Raw genomic sequence first — 25,263 nt, forward strand, 5'->3', positions numbered from 1 at the left:
TCTTGCACATGAAACAACTAAAAACGGAAAACAAAACAAAACAAAAAACAGGCAAAATCTATGAAAGAACAGTGTAACACTTCGGACAGCAGAAACTACACTATAGTGATCAGAGATGAGCTACAAAAGAAAAGGAGTCCCAGTTTATAGCCCGGAGAAAAGGACCCAGGCCACAGCACAGCGATGGGGATCCCAGACAGAGCCCAGGAATCTTCCAATAGAGTTGAAGGGCAGCTAGAATCTGTTGGGCAGTCAGAAAGAGGAGAAACACCAGAAAGAGAAGTCCAGAGACCTACACGGGGTCCCTCATGGGTGTCCCTATCAAGATAGATATCATGCCATCTTCCCAAAAAATTATCTCCTGCCCCTCACACTCACTCCTGGTAACTTCCCCTCTCTTCCTGAGGAAACCACTGCCCAGTCTTCTGCAACGAATGAGTCTCACCTGTCCCAGAAGTTCACAGAAACGGAATCAGACAATAGGCCTTTTGCGGGGAGAGGGTCTGCCTTCTTTGGCTCAACACAGTGTCTCTTGCATATATGAAGAGTACGCACATCCCACCCCCAGTGAGAGCGTGTCCCGTTGTACAGGTACAACACAATTCCGTGGACGGACCCTTCTTTGGCTCTTAGGACAAAGCCACCATGAATATTCTCAGACAAGTATTTTTATGAACATATATGTTCATTCCTTTTGTGTAAATACCTCGGGGTAGTAAGGCTGGACTACAGGGACAAATGTGTACACTAATCCTCTGAGAAACTGACTGAGCTTCTTACACAGCGACCAGCAATGTCAAGCATTTTGACTGATGCACACATTTTCACCAATATTTGATGCTGCCAGTCTTTTCAATTTATGTCATCCTGGTTGTGTGCATGGCTCTCATCTGCACTTCGCTGATGACTGCTGATGGTCCTGAATACTTTGCTGTGTGCTTTATGAGATGTTCACTAGCCTTCTGCCCACATCTTATACAGGTCGTCTCTTTTGTTACTGAACCAGGAGTTGCTTATGTGTTCTGAATATAAATCACTTGTCAGATACAGGTTTCACAAATATTTTCTCTTTTTATTTTGCTAATGTATTTTGATAAGCAAAAGTTTTAAATGTTGATGCAATCAGTGTTTTTCCTATTGTGGTTATTTGTATGCCTGGTGTATTTCCTGTCCCTCCATGCTAGAATATAAGGGCATGGTTTCTTTTATCCACCCTTACATCCAAAGAGCCTAGAACAATTCCAAGCACATATAAGGTACTAGAATAAACAAATACCTCACTGTGATGTAATAAATGTCTCTTCTCCAAGTTTTTTTTTTAAGACTTTATTTATTTGACAGAGAGAGATCACGAGTAGGCAGAGGCACGCGGGGAGTAGGGGGAGAAGTAGGCTCCCCGCTGAGCAAAGAGCCCAATGTGGGGGTCGATTCCAGGACCCTGGGATCATGACCTGAGCCAAAGGCAGAGGCTTTAACTCACTGAGCCACCCAGGCACCCCATCTTCTCCAAGTATTTATAGGTAAAATGAAAAATGTCTGAGACATACTTCAAAGCAGTCCAGCAGAGGGGCACAGTGAAGGCTATGTGCTGATAATGATTAATGCTGACAGACAGTTACATGGAAATTCAATGTATATTAAATTTAATCAATATACATTTTATATTGATTTTATATTGATATCAATATTTTGAAATTGAATATTGAATATTGAAATCAATATATGAATATTGAAATCAATATTTTATATTGATTTATATTTACATATATTTTTATATATTTATATATAAATTTCAATTTATATTGAATATAATCCTACCAACTTGTGTATGTATCTGTATATGTACATGTTTGAAAATGTCCCTAACATAACCTATGTTTAACATTTTTTAGTGTTTTCTCTAAAATGGTGTGAGTTTTCTTCCTTTCAATGAGGAGTCCAACCACCTCTTTCCCTTCCAACATGGCTCAGACACACAACCATACTGCCTTCACTGTGGACACTAGCAGGAGCTTCACCTATGAAGTGTACGTATAGAACAAACGCTGACTTAGGGGGACTCACACACGTACACCTCTGCAGTGTGAATGTTCTAATGATGGAACAACACATGACTCCATTTTTTCAGACGAAGAGTGACGGCTGCATTAATACACACACACAGAATAATAAAACCCTTTATTATCTTCTATATAATGTCTCCAAAAATTTTAAAACAAAAGGAGAAAATATTTCTACACTTGTTATCGCCCAACTGATTTTTTAAAGTGATGAAATAATTCAACATCTCATTTTACTGAGAAAGAATACTGTACACTCAACAAACATACACTGAGGGCCAACCGCAAGAGGGGCACTAACGTGCTGCCCGTGCGTTCTTTGCCCTCACCAGGCTCTTGTTCTATCAGGAGCCATGTGACATCCATGCAAAAATACTGTAATACAAGGCCAGGTGTACATGTGTGTGACAGGAACTAGGATCTACAACTATGTAAATGAGCAAGGAATCATACTACCAAGCAGAATATTTGGCCAAAATGGCAGAAATATCATTTGAGCTAAACCTTGAGGAAACTAAAACTGCTTTTTCCTTTCTGTGACAGAGCAGACAGGAACAAACAACTCAAGTAGAAGGAAGGGACTAGACAAAGCCACACAACACTAACAATGCAAGTACACAAGACTGTCGTCCACAGTCCGGACAGCTACCGTGCTGGTTTTCTACTACACAGCAACTGCAAACAGAAGCAGAGTGTCAACCAAGACCACATCACACAAGGCTTTGAATTGAAAGTTGAAATGTACTCAGTAGTGCCAATGAGGAATCACCAAACATGATGCTGATTAATTTTTTATTTTTATTTTGATTATAATTAATTTTGATTTTGATTATGATTAAATTTTCAGTATGCAGGACGTATCACATGTAGAGAAACTGCAGAAAGAATGCCTTCTAGTAGTTTTAAGTTACAAGGCCCAGAACTAGAAGGATGTCAGTAAGGAGGAGTGTAAGATGATTTAATAAATATCTTAGAGTGATCTAGAGAAGATTAAACAGAAATGAGAACATTTATGCTAATATAAATTAAATGGAAGAGTCTTCAACAGAAAGATTATTAGAACAAGCACCAAACTGCCAACGGAGATGCGGGAGAGAATCCAAAGCTCCCTCAGCCAGGACTGTTTAAGCGCTCATTTTTCTGGACGCAAATTTCATTCATTCACTCAACAAACACTGACTGAAAGCCAACCAGAAAGCACCTTAAATTTTCTCAGAAACAAAGCAAATGGACAGTTAAGGGACTCATTGCCAATCCTTAGAGTAAGTAAATCATAATCTCTGTTTCTTCTCAAAGTACTGGTACCAGTCGAGAAAGAAAATGAGTCTCAGGTAAGATTTCAAGATTCAGAAGACCTACGAGGTGTCTACACTAAAGTAACAGGTATATTATTAACCCAATCTTCTTAAAGCGTCTGATTCCTATACGAATCCATCAATCACCATTCAACACACATCCTCACTGTGCCACAAAGATCCTCTAATACACAACTCCATTTATAGTATGCACTCATCCAAATTCCCAGAAAGTTGTTCCTTGACTTAAAACGACAGAGGGCCGCCTGGGTGGCTCAGTGGGTTAAGCCTCTGCCTTCGGCTCAGGTCATGATCTCAGTTCCTGGGATCAAGCCCCGCGTTGGGCTCTCTGCTCAACAGGGAGCCTGCTTCCCCCCTCTCTCTCTGCCTGCTACTCTGCCTGCTTGTGATCTCTCTCTGTGTGTCAAATAAATAAATAAAATCTTTAAAAAAAAAAAAAAAGGACAAAGAAACAAGTAAGCTGCATGTAACTTTATCATTTTCAATTTCACCTAGACTCACCAAGACTCTGTCATGAAATAAAGTTCCTGTTCTAACTGAAATAATTTCTGCTACAGTTTAAAATTCTTTAAAAAGTTGCAAGAAGAATTCAAAACACTCATATGCTTTTTTTTTTAAAAAACACTCATCAACTTCTTAAGAAGGAAATACAACAAATCCATAGCAGCCTTCTGATGACACCTGGTGGCCGGTGCTCACAAGAAGTTTCTTTCAGCATTTTAGATAAAGAACTTCAGAACCTACTCAACCATTTCACATGCTATCTTTACTCTGGGAGGGACGCATGAAATCTCTCCCTTCACCCTCCTCCCTTCGGTTGTACTTTTCACTCGTTCCAAGTTCATCTTCACTTCTCTCTTCGTCCCTTTTCTCTTTTCTGACGTGTACGTGTGCAGTGAGCTTGAGCCCAGGCTCACGCGTGCTCACTTTCTCTCTTACACGCTCACACACACTCTCTCACTGGTGTGACAAAGCCACCCACACTAGAAACCACCTCTCCCTGCCTGCGGCCCATGGCATCTCACCCTTCAACCCTCCTGCCCTCACCCCAGCTGGGGGCACAAGTGGCGTGAAGTGAGCATGTGCTGGCACCAGGCCAACGGGAAAACCAGAGCAGAGGACACGCGTATGCAGCCTGGCAGGTGCAAACACACACACACACATCTAAAAACTCCCAATGGTCTTTTGTCCCTTCCCTTTAGGAGTTCAGAAAAGGATGAACTCCAGAAGTCATCAAGATGTGACAGTAAGAATTCCCTCCTCCCAGAAGGACAGGGTAAGACAGGTCCAACTTCCGACAAGCCTGTCACGAGCTGCAAAGGTGACAGACGAGTGAAACAGGAACACAGAGAAACCAGCGACTACTCAGATTTCATCCAGCTGCCACTTCCAGCTAGCCCTCCCATCACACCACGACCTCGCCGGACAGAGTACCACCGAACCTCCACCCGGAGCTGCGATCTGTTACACAGACCACGGAACACCTGCATCTGATCCCACAAGAAAAAAGATCACTTTTCTATGAAAATGCTTGCAAGCTGAGTGAACTCTTGATGACAGAGTATAATTTAACACGCTAAAAACCACTGACCCGATAACACCAGAGACCACGTGACCACTAGGGACAGATGTGTACGCAGCTGTGGTTGATGCACCATCCGACCAGTGCAGGAACACTTCAGTCCGTTCCTTGTCCACAGAACGGGCCACAGTGCATTCCTAAGCAGTTTGCAGGCACATTCACTTCCTCACCCAGGGAAAGGCCTGTGGTAGTTTAAAATGAAAGGACGAAACCTAACTGTCTCCCCTTGGTGTGGGCCAGCCTTGCCGACCTGCTTGTAAGAGACAGAAGAGAGTGGAAGTCCGGGTATCCGACCCAGACACCAGGTCGTAAAAGGCACGAGCTTTCTGCGTACCCCCTCCCTGGCCTACCTGTTGTGAGGACATTCATGCAACCTGTATTTGTGGAGAGACTGAGCTCCTACCAAGTGCCAGAGAGGAACAAGGGACTCCTGCCAGCCGGCGAGCAGCCCTTCCAGCCCCAGGCCAGACTGCAGAGGACAAGCGCCCCACAAAAGCCTGGCTGCTAGAGAAACCTGGAGCCAGAACCTTCCTGACCCACAAAAGCCAGGAGGTAACAGATCCTTGTTGCCTTAAGCCACTGGGTTTTGACATAATGCGTTATGTAGCGACAGAGAACAGAACGCCCTTCTCTCCTGGTCACCGTGGCAAGAATATACGGCTCAGTTTCACCCTCCTTCGTTATATTTTATATACATTTCCTTTCCTATGTGCTCCAATCTTTAACAAGAATCCTCTGTGCTAGCACAGTAAGATTAAGGTACACAGCAGAGGAGAATGTGTTCACTGAAGTACAATGTTTGAAATGCGTACCGAGAGCGCAACTCCTATCAAACTTCCCTGAGAAGATTTAGAACTTTGCTTAACTGACATGTACATTTATACCTCTTCCACCACCGAAACCGAATCTGATACAGCTTACAGTGGAAACTGATAAAATAAAATCAAGAGTTATTACAGCGCTAACTAATAAAGAGATGAGGTAGAGCTTTGAATTTAGATTTATATGGAATAATTCGAGAAATGTCTTAATGGTTCCTGAAAATCCTGCTCATTTTGGACAAAGACATTCACTTGTATAGGCCCTGGGAACCGCTTAGCAAGCCACCTGGCCCAGAACTAACAGTAGCCATGAGTTCCCTTCCCGCTCAGCTCAGAAATGCTCTCAGCCTACACTCCTAATAGTCCCCAGGCCCAATGAGATGGCTGAGGGTCACAGACATGTACAGCCACAGAGCACGTGACCCTGTCCTGCCCCCAGCAGAACACATGCAAGCTCAGGAGACCTGGGGACCTCTGGCCACAGGACTCCAGGAGCCGGATTAAGTCCCAACTCCAGAGTATCTCATGTACCGTGTTCAGTTTAATCCCACCGAAGACCCTCCGCGGCCAGAATCTAAGGACTCAGGGAAGACGGGCAGCCGGAACTCTGTGCCCGCAGCCTGCGTGACAGGTAGGAGGAAGGCGAACTACCTGGTGGGGAAAATTCTCACTCAAGTCAGACGGGAATCTGGCTTCTCTCGCAGGGATATCTACGCTTTATTTCCAATATCCAATTCACTTTTCTCTGAAAGTTAAAAATCAGAGTTTGTGCTTAGTGCCTCAGAAAGAGCTAAAACAATGACTAAAAAAACCATGTTAATAAGGATCAAACACGGTGATCACAACAGAATAAAAAGACCATCATCCCTATCATTACCAAAGATTTCCACCTTTCCAAGACTATTTATGAAAATGTATTAAAAGCAACATAAAACAACAAATCATGGGACAAAAATAAACTGCAAAAGAAGCTCAGCGTCCATATCCGGCTACTTCATTTTTGTTGGGTTTTTTTTTTTTTTTTCAATCTTCCTATACTTCAAGTACTATTTTCCAAATACAGTAAGTTGTCCAGTAACAAACTTAATTTTATGATAATCTTAAATCAACCACCTTTGACAAATGCAGCTTTTGCAGTCAGAAATATTTTACACAGAAAGCTAAAATTTAATATATCTCTCAAAAAGCATTTATTAAACCAATGCTTGTTAGTATTTACATCGAATATTTTTAAATTTATTTTAAAGAAATAAAATTTTTATTGGAAAAGGAAAACAGGATAAGAGAAGAGAATGAGTAGAGAATGAAAAAGTTCAGGCTATTACAAGCAGACACATCGGATTCTTAGTATCTTATGCCATTTGAAAAGGTTGTTTTACTATCAGTGTAACTAATCACAATGAAACCATCTCTTACAACTAAAGACATTATAATGAATTTTCTTTACAACTACAGAGAAATGGGATTTGCTGTTTCACATCAAATAGAACAGGCTGTATAAATTCTTCTTCCTATTTATTGTAAAATATAATTTCATCTATAAAATCAGTCATGAAGTATTAAAACTGAAACAACAGAATTTATATCCTTTACTTAATTTAGTTTAAACGGACTATTCACTTAAAAAAAGGGGGTGGTACGTGTGATAGAGCCCCCTGTACTTTCTCATTAAGTGTTTCCATTAGACCCTTTATTTTCAAGAATTTATAATATGCCCATAAAAAAAGCATTCCATGATAAAACTTAGTATACTTTCCTCAGATTTGCCTTTTATCTTTTTCAAAAGGCAAGAGAATGAAGCACATGGTATATGAAAGCTGAGAAAAAGGAGAATAAAAAGAAACATGTAATATATTCACTCTGAAAATTTTAAACACTAGTAAAAAAGAACATTAAAGTGCAAGGAAGGAAGTCTTTGTTTTCCTCCCAACCGGTCCAAGGAAAGGCTGCAGGACGTGTGGCAGCCACTGACCCCGAGCCTCAGAGTCCTGGGTTACATGGGAGGGAAAGATAAGACCCCTCCATTCGAGGAGAAAAGCCCTCAGTGACAGTAAGAAGCCACTTGGCACTAACCACCAAGAGAAAAGTATGGATTTTTTTTTCATTCCAGTAGAAAAATAGGAATAAAAACGGAATTTCCAAATTGCGAATCTGGGAGAAATACAACAAAAACACGTCCCAAGACACGTTCCAGAGTTCCTGGCGAGACGTCTTCAGCAGGTCCACCGGGGAGAGCCAGGACGGGTGCAACGGCTCATCACCGAGCCGAAGGGAAAAGAGACTGAAACTGCTAATTTGGGGAGAAATCTGGAAAACACTGTAATTCCAAATGTCAATAAGCTAACACACGATATAAAACTATCAAGCCTCAAGACATGTGGAATATAAATTATTAGGTATGAAAAGATGTGGGTGCTAAGAAAGTATATTTAGAAAGGAGAAAGCCTTCAGTGTTCAGTTTTTAAAATGGATGCAGATCCAACCAAGTCCATTTACATACCAAAGTTAATAGTTTTTTTCCTCTGGGTGGCAAAATTATAGGTAACTTTTTTTTCTTTTTCCTAACATTTTCCTATACTTTCTAAAATAGATTATTTTGGGGGGGAAGACTGACACGGACACTTTAAAAAGTCTCTACAGATGGCTAAAGTAATGGAAATTGATGACCACCGTCAAGAAAAGAAGAGAAACCCCAAGAAAGAAATACATTCATGATTGTGGTTCTTGGACTAAACTCAGAGTCAAAATAAATAAAAGGATAGTTATGGGGGATGTTTGGTGAAACACTCAGGACCTCCCACTGACAATCAAGAAGGGAGGGAGGTGGGCAGCAACAATTAACACACCATTCACACCCAACCCTGGCATCCAACACCATCCCTACTAAACGGAACCAGGCAGCCTCAAGAAATGACAGATTCTAGGGCTGGAGCAAGGTAGGTGTACAAAATGAGCCTGGAACATTTTCTTTATTATGTCAAAAAGTGGAGAAATGCTTTAAAAAACAAAACAAAAAAAAAACCAATGTAACAAAGACACTGGAGTCCGCTGGAAAGGGCTCCCACTGGCCAAATCTGGGACGAATGGAGCATCAAATATAAGCGTCAGTAGGCACAGGAATGGGTAAGTCCATATGGATAAGTGGGAGACAGCCAGACACATGGATGAACCGATGGGCCCACGACGGCTCTGTGCGTACTAGGATGCTGAGGGCCGACTGGTAAAGATGGACAGAGTGAAGCACAGACGATCAGAGTGCCAAAGAATCACCACTGGGTGCTAAATTGGCGGGGGGGGGGGGGGGGTCATTTCGATATGCAGATTGCTTAAATGGTGATAAAGCAACTGCTTATCAGTTGCAAGGGAAGAATTAAAAAACAACCTCAGTGACTGATTGTCTGGTGGATAAATCAGCAACACCTTGTGGGGGGAGGGTCGTAAAAATTAACACCCTCAAGGAAGGCCAGATAGACAGGGTATGCCTCCAGCCAGAACACTCTTGGAAGGACAGGACCCCCATGCATCCATGCAGCTGAGAATGCAAATCCTGCAGTGAGACAAGAGGAAACAGCAGACAAACACAAAGTGAGGAATACTTTATTTAAGACGGAATAAAAACAAAACAGGGGGAGGACTACATTCTTCACCAATGTCAATGTCATAAAAGACCATGGAAACATTCCACATTCAAGGAGGCAGAGGAGACAGGACAACCAAATGCAATGCCCGTTGTCAACCTGGATCCTGTGGGGGCAGGAAAAATGCTACTAAGAACATTTTAGGTCAACCGACAAAAAGGACTGCGATGATTAACTGTATGTGTTAACTAAGTGGGTTAAGGGATAGCCAGATAGCCGGTAAAACACTACATCTGGGTGTGTCTATGAAGGCATTTCTGGAAGGGACAAGCATCTGAATCAACAGACTGAGTAAAGATCACCTCACCAATGCAGGTGGGTGTCCCCCAATCAGCTGAGGGCCGACACAGAACAAAAAGGCAGAAAAGGGGCAAATTTGGTTTTTGTTTTAGCTTGAACTGGGACATCCATCTTCTCGGGCCTTCACACTCCTGGTTCTTGGGCTTTCAGAATCAGAATGAAAACACCAACATCTCTGTGTCTCCCGGCTGCAGAAAGGAGACTGTGGGGCACCTAACCCCGATGGCATGGGAGCAAGCGCTGGCCCACAGCCATTCATCCGCGTGCAAACGCACGTGTCTACTCTCCTTCTTGAAGAATCCTGACACAGAGCTCTGTACAGGGTATTTCTGGAGGAGAATAGTGAGGCGAAGTTTTCTGACTTAGTTCTGGGACTTCTCCTAGAAGAGGCTCTCTAATCTGATTAAAGATGCTAACAACTCTGTTTTCAGTAGAGAGAGTACTTCTATTTGGTCCACGATGAGAACGGATTGCAGATACACAAAATATCTGCACTGGATATTCCTAATCAACCACTTACATAAACGCAAGAGTTAAGTGATTCTATGCACGGCACTAACGCATCCAGGAGCCACAGAAGATAATGACCAGCTACTGGGCCCTACTGCAGCTGGACAAAATGATGAAAGAAAACGGTGAGCTCGGGGAGTCGGAGCCCCCGCTCAAGCACAGCACAAAGGACCTGAGAGCCTCCAAGTGTGCCCTGGAGGAAAGCCTGATCTCTGCAGGGTTGAAAGTGCTGGGTCTCAAATGCCAAACATCCTTCTGAGACTGGCTAGATCAGAAAGCCAGCTGAGTGCCCATCTCACAGCCGGGCACAGTTACTCTGAGGGCACTAACCAGGAAGGACCCAGCCCCTCAAGGCTGGGATGGGGACATGCAGGAAGCCTGTGATAAAGCTGGGGATACGGAGCCCCTAAGTTCTCGTACATCTTCTTTGCCGGCAGAAGAGGTCCTCCCAACTCCAATAGTGCCCTCACGCCAGTCTCATATTTCATATATCTGTATTTAATATGTCATTGGTTCTGTTTCTCTATAAGTACCAATGTAAAAATTATAAAATTAAATATTTCAATTATATACAGGAATATCCTTATCTCTAGAAAACAGCAGACACTGAAAGATTTATAGGTAAAGGGTCATGATATACTTAAAATTCACTCAAAAGGTTCAGGAAAAAAGTGTGTGTGTACACACACGTGTGTGTAGGAGAGAGTATGCATACTCTCCAGATTATCCCCAAATAAAAAGTAAAGAACCCGACCACCAACAAAAAGGTGAGCTGGTTTCATACAGACGGCTTATAAAGACCTCCACACATCTCTACTAATCATCGGCAGGGGGGATGGTTAGAAGACTATAATGCTCCTTAAAAGTGACAAACATCACTTCTTAGACTTGACAATACCCTTACTCTATACACTAACTAGTAGTTCCCATGTAGACTCCCAGGAACCCAAAAAGATGTGACTTCCAACTGAGGGCCTACTGCAAAAGGTATCCTTCCTAGTATAGCTGAGTCTTTGTACTAAAAAGTTTTAACTCCTTTGCCATCACGGTGTGGGGGGAAGATGCTGGCATCTTTCTGTCCATTTTTTCCCACTGTATTTCTACACCAGCCTTAAAAAAGTCCTGGGAGATGCCAAGGCCAACAGAACGTCCTACTTCAGAGGAGTATGAGGGCATTTTTCCCAGTCCTGGCAAAGCTGGTTAACGTGCTGAACCTTCAAAATTCCAGGGGCATCAACCAGCTATCTGCAACAGATAAACCTTCCTCACGTCCCATGCAAAAGGCTGCAAACCGGCACACACAGTGGAGCTTCCCCACAAAGGCACCATGTGAAAAGGCACACAGTGGGCACATACGGCTGAGGCATCACAAGACTTCTCACATCTGTAGGTCCTGTCGGCACTGCTTCCGTCTCCGGTCCTCACACGTGGGCTCTGACCGTAGCATCCAGTCCGGTTCTCTGTGACTAGGAGCCACTGGCAATCATATACACCTATGGGTCCCTTCATTACGCTAGAAGGTTCTCTCTGCAGGTTTCTTGCCATTCGTTACACAGAGCTCTTGTGCTTCTGTAACTTTTCTTAACCCTTTTCCCATGGTTTTCACCTAGTAAAACTGCATTTATTTCCGTTCTTAAGTTTCCCTCTGAACACTCCTTCTGACTTCCATTTTGCTGTTTCTGACTAAGCCTCTGTGTCTCTCACATCTCCTTCTAACTAACTACTATAAATGAGAGAAGGTTAAATAACCTCCAAACTTTATTTAATGCTTACATTAAACTTTAATTTAAACTTTATTTAAATGATTGTTCTTGGAGTATTTTAACACACTTCCTCTGTTTTACCCGATATGGTACAAATTACAAAAATAAACTCATCTGAAATTCTATCACCTTTCCTTTATCTGTCTTCCGTGTATTTATCCTGCCTGCTGATACGAGTGCTAATGAATTCAAAAAATAAAAAAATAAAATATGGGTAAAGAAAGGCAGGAGAGAAAACGAGTATATACAAAGTCAGACTCTTCAAAAGCAAAACCAAAAAAGGCTAAGTTTCAGTTTGCTCATCGTCTATAGTGCCTAAGACTCATCTACAAAATTCTGGAACACTTGAACGAAGAAGCTCCCTTCTCAACTTAGAAGGCAGATATTCTGTATTAATTTATACATCAGGAGACAGACTACAAAAGGAAAGAAGAGGTTAGAACATACAGTGTGTGTAAGTCCAACATCTTAGGGAAGCTCTAGAACCGAGAGGGAGTGAAGACATGCTTGGGGTACCTCCTCGGTTACAAGGATGGCAGAGTCGCCCCCCTACAAAGCCCCTGACACTGCTGAAGTGCCCAGAATGTCCCCTTGGTGGCACCTCACATATGCTTAGGTGAACAAGAGAACATGGGCAACGGGCGGAGAGGGGGCAGCTGCGGGACCCCCACCGCCCTTCTTTCCTCACAACCCCAAAGTCATTTAAAGCAGTGATCTGGAGGTGCTTCTCAGCTCCCTTCAAGCCTTGTCACCCTCCGTGCGCTCGGGGCGAGGTCACCATCACGTGCTTTCTCTGCCACAGAGTCAGTGTTTTCCAAGGTCTCCCGTTCCTTCCACGTTCACGGCTGAGACGTGCTGTTCGGGTGATCCCTCGGTGACAACAAATGTAGACAGTAAGCCAACAGAGGACCAACCTTCTCAAGAGGAAAATGCTGCAGCCAAAGCCCCCTCAAACATATGTGTCTGCTGGTTTCCAGTGGCTGCATTTATTTCTATTTAAAATCTATGGATGAAGTACAGAAGTGACTAAGGAACAGTGTTTCGCACGTGAACAGAGATATCACTAATGCCATTTAAAAATGAAGTCCTATACCACAAGCAAGGATTTTTAAATAAGTCTATGTTACTCAACTATGTATAGAAAAAAAAAAATAGGACCAACTTAGGATTCCACATATACATCACTTCCTATGACAAAGCCAAGTTAAAAAAAATTTTGAGATTAAAATACTATGTATGAAATACATACTATACTATATATGAAATACAGCAAAAACAATGAAGTAGGCAAATATCAACACTTGGAAAATTCTGCATCACATACATCTCACTCATTTACTCATTTTTTAATTCTATCAATTCTTACAAATCAGTAAGAATTGTCAGCTCTGAGTTCATTCTGAAACTAGCATGCTCGGAAAATCAATCCTCTCCCGCATGCTAGCAGCCCTTCCTCGGTGGTCTCACGGGGGCCATTTAGGGAGCGTCACATGTGGCTCAGAGCCTCCTTCAGATCACACTTCTAAGAAAATAGGGCAGAATGATAGAACACCCCAGCCCTGTAATCCCACGCTTCCGCACTCTGAGGAACAGCTCACAGAACTCTATCTGTAGAGAAGGGTAACTGCAGAACACTTATTTCCTACAGCTTCACAACCTGCTTTTCCTTTTCTGATTTGGATACAGGAGCCGGAACCAACCCGACGAGAAGTTAATGCCCTAACACCTTAAGTACTGTAAGAAGTGGGCTTAAAAATGGGTCAAACACAAATACAGAAGTCTGTGTCTTGCTCTCGTAAGCTTCCAAGGCAGGTAGGTATTCCTGCTCTGCAGGCAGTCAGGTCCCCGCTGATGCTGGAATCCCAGCTCCTTCCATCTTCAGGGCCTGCCTTAGAGCTTCCTCATTGCCTGCATCCAGGGGACAGAAGCAAAGGAGCAGGAAAGAGGCAGCACATTTGCTTCCTAAAAGCCTTGACTGAAAAGTGGCATCTACAGCTTGACTCACACTTGCTTCCTGCCATGGTCAGGAACAGGCGGCCTAGGGCCCTGTAGCTCCATCGTATGAAAGAGAAAAACTGACAGGTTAGGAGGGTGGCCAGCTCCCTCTACCACACACCAACCCCAAAGCTATCACAGTGCTTCTCACGAGAACATTAAGGAAAGCTTTCAGTCCTTACTAGACTTACAAAAGCTTTGAGAAAGGCAACTATTCCCAAGAGCACACCTAGAGCTCTTCCTTCCATATTTGTAAAACAAGGGAATTACAGACCACATCCATCACTTACAAACTCACCTAATCATCAAAACTTGAACATTGTGCTTAAGAACATCGAGGAGTGCCTAAGTGGCTTGTCAGTTGGATGCGGCGCTCTTGACGTCAGCTCAGGACATCTCAGAGTCATGAGATGGAGCCCCACGTCGGGCTCCCTGCAGGGCCTGGAGTCTGCTTGGGATTCTCCCTCACTCTCTCCCTCTGCCTCTCCCCCTCGAGCTCGCACATCCAACCTGCACTTAGGAAGGCAGGCAGACAGGCAGGCAGTCTGGGGTAGGGACCAAAGTCTACAGTTCTGAAGGGCTCCTGCACGACTGTGCTGAGCCCGACTCGGGATCTCCCGGACCCCAGCCCTTCCCACCCTCAAACAAACAAGACATACTTCACACATGTTTGCAGGACTTGCAGCTGAGGCACAGAGGAGGAGGAAGAAAGAACGGGGAACAAGCAAGCTGAACCAGGAAAGAGAGTAAATGTGCGGTACTAAACTGGCCGCCACACGGAGAGCTCAGACCCACCCCCACCCCACCAGACCATTTGCCTACGTCATCACTTGCCACAAAGAAATATTCTGAATGTCCCTTTGGCAAACACTGCCTCAACCTCTACCACCCTGAAAGCCTAGGGCATTAATCACCACCCATATACAAAACCACAGGACGGACCCAGAAGGTCCTTAATGAAAACTGTTTGATCTCATTTTTTGAAAGACAGTAATTTCTACTACCTCTACTAATGATCTAAATTTTCTAAGCTATTTTTAAAAGTACATTAGCACCTTAGTTTAAATTCTAATGTCTTTATAATTATATGCACTACTATAACTATGAGTCCTCATCCTATAATAACTGATCCAATCATTATATTTCAAATTCTGACCTCTAATTCAGAATTAGCAGAAATCTTAAGTGAATTGTACACTTCAAAAGCAGTAATTTGTTGCTTCTTCTAGATTTAAAACACCAAGTTTCCATTATATTTAGTAACTGACAAGAACACTGGACTTTGGCTGCATTGGGTGATTACACTGGTATAACTCCAACTGTGTTAAACAGTGTCTTTTCCCAACCAGGCGTCTTATTACTTTACGCGTCTTTATTTAACACTGTTTTGTTGTTTGTTTGTGGGGCTTTTTTTTATATTTTATTTATCTACTCAACAGAGAGAGAAATCACAAATAGGCAGAGAAGCAGGCAGAGAGAGGGAAACAGGCTCCGTGCTGAGCAGAGAGCCCGATTCGGGGCTCGATCCCACGACCCTGAGATCATGACCTGAGCCAAAGGCAGAGGCTTAACCCACTGAGCCACCTAAGTGCCCCGTTTGTTTTTACAGAACAAAAAGCAGAGCATATTAGAGAAAATAAAGGAGAAATGTGAACATCAAACACACTGGAAAGCACTGAGAGCTAAGACTGAGATAATGTAGCTTTAGCAAACAGCAGCAGAAACTAGAAAAGCTGAAGTATCTAAAATCTGTTTTAAGAAGCCTGTGTTCTACATCTGCCCATAAGGGATCTCTGACAAGTACTCCATGTCTGGAATGCAGACATCCCTGCTATAGAAGGACTATCATGGGCTGTCAACTTCTTAGTCAGGGGCTGACTTTGCTACAAAGTATGACATGATATAATTACAAATGTCTGACAGTTCTCCTGGTTTAGAAAATTTTAGCGCTCTGAATATTAAACAAAAATAGTAGTGCTATTTGGTTCTACAGGACATATAATTTGACTGAGGGCTTCTAGAACCGCATTTTTATTTATCCTGTACTTGCTAATTTCAAACCTTGATTGCTTTAAATAAGGTTTTCAGCATAAGCAATGTTTAAGAAAACGTCCTCTCATATGAGATAAATATGACACTCAAAAAAATTATCAAAGGTTAAAAAAAAAATGAGCAAAGGTAGACTTCCCAAAAGTTCCCTTTTTAGCAACCAGTTGCCCAAGAAAAGAAGTATGATTTCATAAACCCTCTGCAAAAACACCACTTTCTAATGACCTGGAAGACACAGCCCTTAGAATTGCAACAGAATATGATTGTTTTTCAGCTTTAGGGACTTGTCATCTGCTACAACGATAAAGCCACGTACATTTAAAAACAAACCTAAGACAAAGTAACACGGCAAGTGGGATGAAAAGAGCCTTTACCAGTCTTCCACACTCCCATTTTGACTTTTACGTTTTTTCTCATAACACCAACATGCTCAGTCATTACTGTTTTGTCAAATTGTCTCCTTGCTCTGACCTTGTCTACAGTGTGTTTCAGATCAAACAGACTCACTTCCACGTGCCCACAGGTGCCTTCCTCCTCTGTAGTGGTGGCACTGGCCCCCACAGGTTCACTGTGAGGGTCAATCCTCAACAGAGTATAAACTCAGTACATAATGTGCTTGGCACCCAGTAATTGCTCAGCAAGTATTAACAATCATTATCACCGAAACCAATTTTATTTTTGAAATCTCTGCTCCTGAAAGTAACTATATACCCAACTCCTGCAAAAACACATCTTTACCACAATTACCCCATCCCATCTTTTTCATATAAAGTAAACAGTCTCTCTTACAGACTTTGCAAACAGAAAAAAAAAAAGTAAATGTTTGTGTTTTAAACATGTGGTAGACACAAAAAATAATTTTAATATGTGCAAGCTATTCAGCATCATAGAAGCCAGCCCTGGGTACAGATCCCAGCTTAAGGAAATGAAACCCTTATGTTCGTAGTCCCTCTGGGTGCCCCATCACCTATCCTCTTCTTACAGCACCATCTGCTAACACGAACTTTGTGTTTACGTTTTACTACTTCATCAAATCTGAACTGCTAACAATATGCAATTTTGTCTTGCAAATTTCTAAACCTAAAAAAAAGGGGGGAAAAGACTAAATGCATTCTTCTGGAAGTATCTTTTCTTCCCCCAAATGACATTCCTGACCCTTACCCTTGGTAATGCATGTAGCTAAAATTCATTCAGTTTCACTACTGTATAGTCCCTCACGGTAGAAGTATGATACGATTCACCCATTCTCTTGTGACGGACACTGCTTCCGATTCTCGTCTTTCACCGGAACGACCGTGAGCACTCCGGTGCGCACCGCCGGGCGCTCGAGCACAGGAGTTTCTCCAAGGCAGTGGTTCGCCGGTTTGGGCGTGCACCTGATCACCGGAAGAGCTTGTTAAGAGGCCCCAGCCCCACGTCTGAGTAGATCTAGGCTGAGGCCCAAAATCTGCCTACAAAGTTCCCATGAAATCCTGGGAACACAATTTAGAAGCACTGCTCTAGGAAAAAGACTCAAGAATGGAATTACTGGGACAAAGGTACATGCATCTCTAACTTCACTAGATAATCCCAAAGTTCTCACACCAAGTTAGACTCCTACTAGTTGTGTATAAGCACGCCAATTGTTTCTTACCTCCCAAACAACAGATACTGCCAGATTTTTACACTGCTGCCAACCTAATGTGTGTGAAACTATATATCCTTTTCATCCTAATTTGCCTTTCCCTAATTACTAATTAAGGTGAAAATCTTTGCATTCGGGATTCCTCTTTTGTGAGATGCCTTCTGGGGCCCTTTGCCCATTCTTCTATTTTTACTGATTTGCCAGTTACCCTTCTGGATACTAATCTTTTATGAGTAATATGTACTGAAAATGCCTATTCCCACTTGTGACTTCTCTGTTCACTTGATGGTTTCTTTTAATAAATACAAGTTATCTTATGGTCTGCATCTTCTATGATTTGTTTGAGAACCTCTTGTCTGTATCAGAATCCTACAACTATTGTCCTACCTTGTCTTCTAGAAGTTTCACAATTTTGATGTATTCAAGCCTTTGATGGGCCTATAGTTGATTTTTTTTTTTTTTTTTAATGATGTATCCCACTCTCAAGGAGCTTTGTATTTGGTAAAGGCCACACTCACAGCCCACAGCCAACTATAACTTCTGGGAGGATACAAAAAGTGCCCCAAATGAAATATTGATTAGGTGTTAACCACTCACTCCTTCATTGAAATTTATTCCGCTCTCTTACTGGGACAAACAAAAACATAAAAATTTGAAATATGAAAAATACAAAAACAAAAATAGGAAAAGTTTCAATGTGAAATTAGACTATGATCCCCAACCTACCACATCCCAGGAAGAATCCTCAAAAAAAACCCAAAAACTCAATGTGATGTCTTTCTAAAAATATAGAGAATTAAGCACAGGAGAAAGTGTGGGAAAACTGTTGCTCTCAATAGTATCAGCTGGGATATAAATCTATACACCTTTCCAGAAGTTAATATTTTGCTCTCTCTCCACACAAGCATGTGCACGTGCACACACACACATACCTTATAATAGGTATATTCTTTGAGCTACCAGTGACTCTACAGGAAATAACTGGACAAAATATGTATTTAAGGATATTCAGCATGAAACTCTTTATAATACAAAAATTATAAACAACCTAATATCCAGTGACACAGAATGGGCTAGAGCCTGTCCGTACACGGGAGCGCGGTGCAGATTACAGTGCATTAATGTGAAAAAATGTTCACAATATTCCAGTAACTAACCAAAGCAGTCAACAAAATGCACATATAAATATTCATTTATTCATAAACATTTATCAAGTGCCTTGGGTGTGCCAGGTACCAAGGAAGTCACTGGTAAGCAAAAAGAGGTCTATTCCCTGAATCCATGGAGCTTGTGAGCTTTGCTGGGAGACAGACCAGATACATGACTTCAAGTTATTCTGGCTGGGACAGTAAAGTCACACATGTTTTAAACACAGAGACAATTTACAGGTGTGTATGTGTAATATATCCAGCATCAAAGAGAACACACGCACCCAGCTCTATGGACAACCAGCTACTGGTAAGAGGGAGAATAATTAGAGCAAACACCTTGTGAGCAACTGAAGTGTATCTATCTTCTGCAAAAAGGCTCTGGGGAGAATTTTAAGAAATGCAGTGTAGTTATGGAAAGTCACACACTGGAAGAAAAATGTGAGACACTGCAGAACCACAGCAAAAGAACTGGGACAAACAGCTTCCATTCCTGCCAATTCAAAACTGAGACTGACCAAGACCAAGTACAAGTTCCTGAGCAGATGACCATTCTTCTAAGGGCCTACACTTTTCCCTTTCCCTGCTATGTTTGTGTCTAACAAATAATAATAAGGCTCCTGAGATACGAAATTATCTCACAATTGGGAAAGGCTCAAAGGATTCTGACATTATATGCTCATTTCTTTTTAAACTTCTGCACCAAAGATCAGTGAAGTGATGAGAGTCATTAATTTCAAAGGGAAAATTTTTAACTTTAAAGCACAGCTATCACACACTACCTCAATCAAGAGATCAAAGTTAACATTCCCGAGTGATGAGACATATCTGCATCATGTAGGTCCCAATACGAGACTGAGAAGGGGACAACTTCATCCCCATGGTATTCCTGCCAAAAAGCTTCACCTTCACTTTACTCATGAAAGGACGTCAGACAAATCCAAAACATCAGACAAATCAAAACATTCTACAGAATAACTGACCAGCACTCTTCAAATGTATAAAGGTCATAAAAAATGAAGAAAACCAAAAGGAGCTGTCACAGACTGGAAGAGACTAAGGAGACCGAGTACTGTACAGCTGCACTGGGTCCTGGACCAGAAAAAGGACCTGGTGGTGAACCTCAAACTCTCCAGAAACTGTCTGGTTTTGGTAACTGCACTATGGGTGCATAAGATGTTAATAAAGTGATGCTGGCTGAAAAGTATATGGAAGCTCTCTGAACTATGTTAGCAATTTTTTTGCAATTCTCATATTATTTCAAAGTATAAATTGTTTGCAAATCATTTCAGATAAACAATACACAAAGGTATGAGATGAATCACTCATTACCTGTAACATAAAAATAGGCTACATCCTCCAAAAATTGTGCTTAAAAATTCCAATATTTGCAAACAGGGCTTATGCTGAAATAAACTGTAATTATTTCATAAAAGTCTGTAATTGCGATAATGTAGAAAATACAGTCATTTTCCTAGGGTACTGAAATCTCTCCAGATAAATGGCCTAATTTATTTTCCCCCTTAATCTTTTTTTTAATTCAATTCAACTTACATTTATTTAACATCTACTATGGCTACATAACTGCTAGAGCCTGATAATATAATTTTGATATATAAGAAATGAACATTTTAGAACACAACAGAGAAAAGCATAGAGTAACAAAACTGGAATAATTTTTCACTCCTATACAACCTAGCAATGAATACAGACACTTTTTTAGTGCAAATGTCAGGAAGAGAGAGGACGCTCACAGCTTACGTGAATCCCCTTCAATAAGTGGTTTTGACCTCTAGATTTATCTCCAAAAATTATCCTTGGAAATGCCAAAATGACTGCCTCCAAAAAACACTATACTTCTAGTCCTTTATTTTTACTTTTTTTTTTTTTTTCATTTAATCATTCTGGTTTTGGTGCACTGCTATTTTTAACACAAATTTAAACCACCCAATTTTCAGAGTGGCAGGGAAAAGTTTACACTGGTATAAACGCATGGAGCTTCCTTACTCTCCTAAGAGATCAAAGGTAATCGTGTATGGCCAGGGGTGTCAAAGTGTGACCTTGGAGCCCACGGCTTCAGCATCACCCAGGAGGAGCTGGTCAGCAACGCAGATTCTCAGCTCCAGTCCACACCGGCTGAGTTAGAGGCTCCGGGCATGCGGAGCAGCTGTGTTTTCATACACTCTCCAGGTGACTCAGCTGCACCTTCACTTTGAGAACCACTGATGGAAGCACAAAGACTGGCCTGGGAGTCAGGAAGCCTGATTCTAATCCCTGCTCTGCCACTAATCTCTGAGACAGATTACTCAGCTTCTGTGGGGGCTCAGCCTCCTTACAGGACGATCACGGAACTGGAATAGATCACCGCCACACGCCTCAGACCAAGACTTGATCGATCTGGGAAGGCAGTCCCTCCTATAAGGCCTAAAAGTGAAATGTCCACCCAAGGATTTCCCCACATCTTTCTTTTTCATCAAAATAAAACAATCTAAATTTCTTCTTTCCCTCAACTGGTCTCTGAATCACATTCAATGTATCTAAAAGAAGGGGTGCCTGAGTGGCTCAGTTGATTACACTACTGACTCTTGACTTTGGCTGGGGTCATGATCTCAGGGTCCTGGAATGGAGCCCAGACTTGGCTCCACACTCAGTGGGGCGTCGGCTCCAGGATTCTCTCTCCCTCACCCGCCTCACTCCCATTCATGCATGTGCTATCTTCAAAAAACAAACGAATAAATAAATAAATTTATAGGGGGTGTGTGTTTGTGTATATAATGTCTTATTTAGATAAAATTGTGTTTGCTTTAGCAAAAGCAATACAAATGCTGACTTTACTGTTGCCTATTTATTCAAATAAACAAGTCTGTACGGGAGAAACTCCACAAAGCAAAATCTCCAAGAAATGCAGCTACTATAGACTGAATTGTGTCCTCCCGCAAAATTCATATGTTAAATCCCTAATCCCCATTGTGATGGTATTTGCAGGTGTGACCTTTGAGAAGTACCTAGATTTAAATGAAATAATGGAGTAGGGTCTCCATGATGAATCAATGTCCTTATAAGAAGGGGAGAAGAGTCCTGAGTTCCTCTCTCTGCCATGGGAGGACACAGCAAGGAAGGGGACATCTGTAAACCAGGAAGAGTCCTCACCAGGAACCAGCACCTTGATCCTGGACTTCATGCTCAGAGCTACAATAAATAAATTTCTGTGGTTTCTGCTCTCTGGGCTATCCTATTTTGTTCTAGCAGCCGAGCTAAGACAACTCACTCAAATGTCCCCTCTGGTATGGGGTTGTAACACACCAGGTTATAGCTCAGAACTATGCCCCCAACCCTGCACAAAGAACATGTATGATTTGACCTCAGAAAGTATTTAACAAGTTTGAAAATAAAAAATTTTTAAATGTATAGAACTAGATACTTCCATTACTGCATAAGAAAAACAACTTAATTTCTTCTTCTGTTCGTAGATTTATGAACTGGGATTCTTCTCACCTCTGTGATACCTAAGAGACTTGTCATACAAAACCCTTCTCTGAGATGTGGGAAAGGAGAGTCTAATTTACAAAGGTCAGAGAATTCTCCAACAACACAAACCCAATTAAAGTCAATGCTGGGAGAAAGGCCCCGTGGAGCAAGCGAATGCCAGCTAATCCTGGGACCTAACTGAAACCCTGGGCCCTGAGCGCGCGCACCCAGTCGGCTCGCAGGCCGTGAGACATGCCTCGCTCTGCGCACCCGCACGTTAGCACTCAGGAAAACGCACTGTTTCTGTATCCGCCTCCGGGAGCAGATCCCGAGATCGCAGTGCGTTGCCAACGCCCGCACCTAAGGTGGTGTCTGCAAGTAAGCAGGGACCCCTGCTTGCGCACCTCACGTTGCTGAAAGCCAGTGGAACTCTGCCCTACCTTACAGCTTTTCTGCAAATCCGAAACTATTCCAAAATACAGTTTTAAAAACGCACCCGTGGCAACTGCGTTATCAGCAACCATCACTTGCCTCAGAGAAAGACCAGCTGCCGGAGAACCTTGCCTTACTGTCAGGCCGGTCCTCAGGAGTGGACACCTCGAGTGCGAGCAACCGGAGAACGCGTAACTAACACTGGAGATTTGAATTCGGACACGAACTTTGGTCACATTAATCTGGGTTTTAAGTGGAAAAAGGGGAAGAATTAAGCCCTACTCCACGAGACGGCTGTGCTAACTGAAGCATGCGGAGTACACGCCAGAAATGATGCTCTCATCAACGCGCCGGTGCCCTGCGCGCCCGGGGCCCTGCCCGCCCGGGGCCCTGCCCGCCCGGGGTCCTGCCCGCCCGGGTCCCTGCCCGCCCGGGTCCCTGCGCGCCCGGTGCCCTGCCCGCCCGGGTCCCTGCCCGCCCGGGGTCCTGCCCGCCCGGGTCCCTGCGCGCCCGGGGTCCTGCCCGCCCGGGGCCCTGCGCACCCGGGGTCCTGCCCGCCCGGGTCCCTGCCCGCCCGGGGTCCTGCCCGCCCGGGTCCCTGCCCGCCCGGTGCCCTGCCCGCCCGGTGCCCTGCCCGCCCGGGGTCCCTGCACGCCCGGGGCCCTGCGCGCCCGGGGTCCTGCCCGCCCGGGTCCCTGCGCGCCCGGGGTCCTGCCCGCCCGGGTCCCTGCGCGCCCGGTGCCCTGCGCGCCCGGGGTCCTGCCCGCCCGGGTCCCTGCCCGCCCGGGTCCCTGCGCGCCCGGGGTCCTGCCCGCCCGGGTCCCTGCGCGCCCGGTGCCCTGCCCGCCCGGGGTCGCTGCACGCCCGGGGCCCTGCGCGCCCGAACTTCTCGCCGCAGAACAGGTGCGCGCGGGGAGTAGCCGCCAGCGCTGGCTGTGGAGGGGCAGGGCCGTCCCCACCAGGCCTATGACTGCGTCTAAGACAGAGAAATCCTACACGAGTGTCCAGGGGTGCCCGTCCCGTTCCTGACCCCCGGGAAACAGAAGGGCTATTCGCGACTCCTCACACGCCACAGGGCTCCAGAGCGCCTGGGCCGCCTCCCGGGATCCCCTCCCGGACACGCGGGCACGCTCAGGGCGTGCTCTCTGGCTCAGAGGAGCGCGTCCACCGGGCAAACCCCGCCGCCGCACGCAGCCGGGCGCCGCAGCCCCGGCCTCCCCCGGCGTCCGCAGACGCCGACCGCGAGGGGCCCGGGACCCTCCACCTGCAGTGGCGCTGCTCTCGGCCCCCAGCCGCCCGCCCAGCGTCCTTAACGGAAGGCGGCGCGGGTGGCAGCGGCGCCTCGGCGCATCGGGGGGGACCTGGGCGTGGGCGGGCGGAGGAGGACACCACCGCCCGGACCATAAACCGACACCCCCGCGGCCCCGCGCCGGGGCCGGCCGGGCGGTAAGCAGCGGCCCGCTGCGTGCAGGGGTGCTGACAGCCGGCCCCGCGGGGCGGTCGAGGCCCGCCGCCCGCGCGAGCCCGGCCGCAGACGGCCGCGCAGCGAGCGGGGGAGGGCGGGAGCGGAGGCCGGGCGGCGGCCGGGCCGCGGGCGGCGGGCGTGTGCCGGGCGAGGCAGGGCGGCGTCGGGAGGGACCGGCGAGCGGGGAGGGGCGGAGGCGGGGGGAGGGGGGAGGAGGAAGAGCGAAGGGCCCTGGCGGGGCTCCCGGCGCCCAGCCGCCCGGGCCCGGGCCCTCAAGCCACCGCCCCCAGGCCCTGCGCTGACGCTGGACGGTCCCCGCCTCCAAACCCCCCGCCCCGGCCAGAGAATAACTTACCTGTTTGCCGACGGAATCGCTCCTGCTCGCCTCTCTGACTGACTCCTCCGGCTCACCGTCTTCCCTCTGGGAGGAAGGGGAGGGACTTCCTGTCTCTCCTCGGAGCGACTTCCGGCGGCTCCCAGGTCGACTCCGTGGTGGACCGAGCGCCGGACACCAGGACCAAAAGATAGGATCCCGGAACTTGTTTAGCGAAACCCACATCGGGTTCCGTGTCTCTGCCCCGAGTGGCCGGCAGACCCGGGTGCTGCCTTAGTTTCAGTCCATCAGCTCTTGCCGGAAGTCACTCGAGGTCAAAGCGGAAGTCCGCCCCCTCCCCGGCAGAGGAAAGCGGAAGGGTGGAAGCGTCGATCCGAAGCAGGGGAGATGCGCGTCAGGCTGGGGCCCGGCGCGTCTGTCCGGGCGGCCCCCGGGGTTTTCAGAGGGTCCAGAGCGGGAAGGCCCCGGCCGGTCCTGCCTCCTCCCTACCGCAGCCGCCCCCGCTCCGCCCCTGCGCTCGCTCGCCATAACAAGCCCCGAGGGCTGCGACGGGGGGACGGACGCGGCCCGGCGGGTGCGGGAGGGCCGGGGCCTGCGCGGGCCAGCGGCCGGCCGTCCCCCGCCGAGGCCCGGTGCGGGGCCCTCCCGGCGCCGCCGCGGCCCTCTTCGCACGGGGCGAGGGTGTGGGGCTGGGCTGGGCTGGGCGCGTGCGCAGCTCCAGCTTCGGAGGAAAACGCGGCTGACTCCGGGGAGGGATC

The 25,263-nt window shown here is 45.5% G+C and overlaps 1 protein-coding gene across 11 annotated transcripts in view; it reads right to left on the reverse strand.

Moving 5' to 3' along the window:
• The window catches only part of ZNF407 (zinc finger protein 407), a 439,083-nt gene extending 413,820 nt beyond the window's left edge, over window positions 1-25,263 (reverse strand). For 10 of the 11 annotated variants that reach the window (XR_014302668.1, XM_082698666.1, XM_082698669.1 and 7 more), the window contains exon 1: window positions 24,527-24,882. The gene's annotated coding sequence lies outside the window, so the exon portion shown is untranslated. Of the gene's footprint in view, window positions 1-24,526 lie in introns of all 11 variants that reach the window. The other variant, XM_082698665.1, reaches the window with a different exon arrangement.

The sequence above is a fragment of the Mustela nivalis genome (assembly GCF_964662115.1).
Source record: "Mustela nivalis genome assembly, chromosome: 14".
Classification (NCBI taxonomy): Eukaryota; Metazoa; Chordata; class Mammalia; order Carnivora; family Mustelidae; genus Mustela; species Mustela nivalis.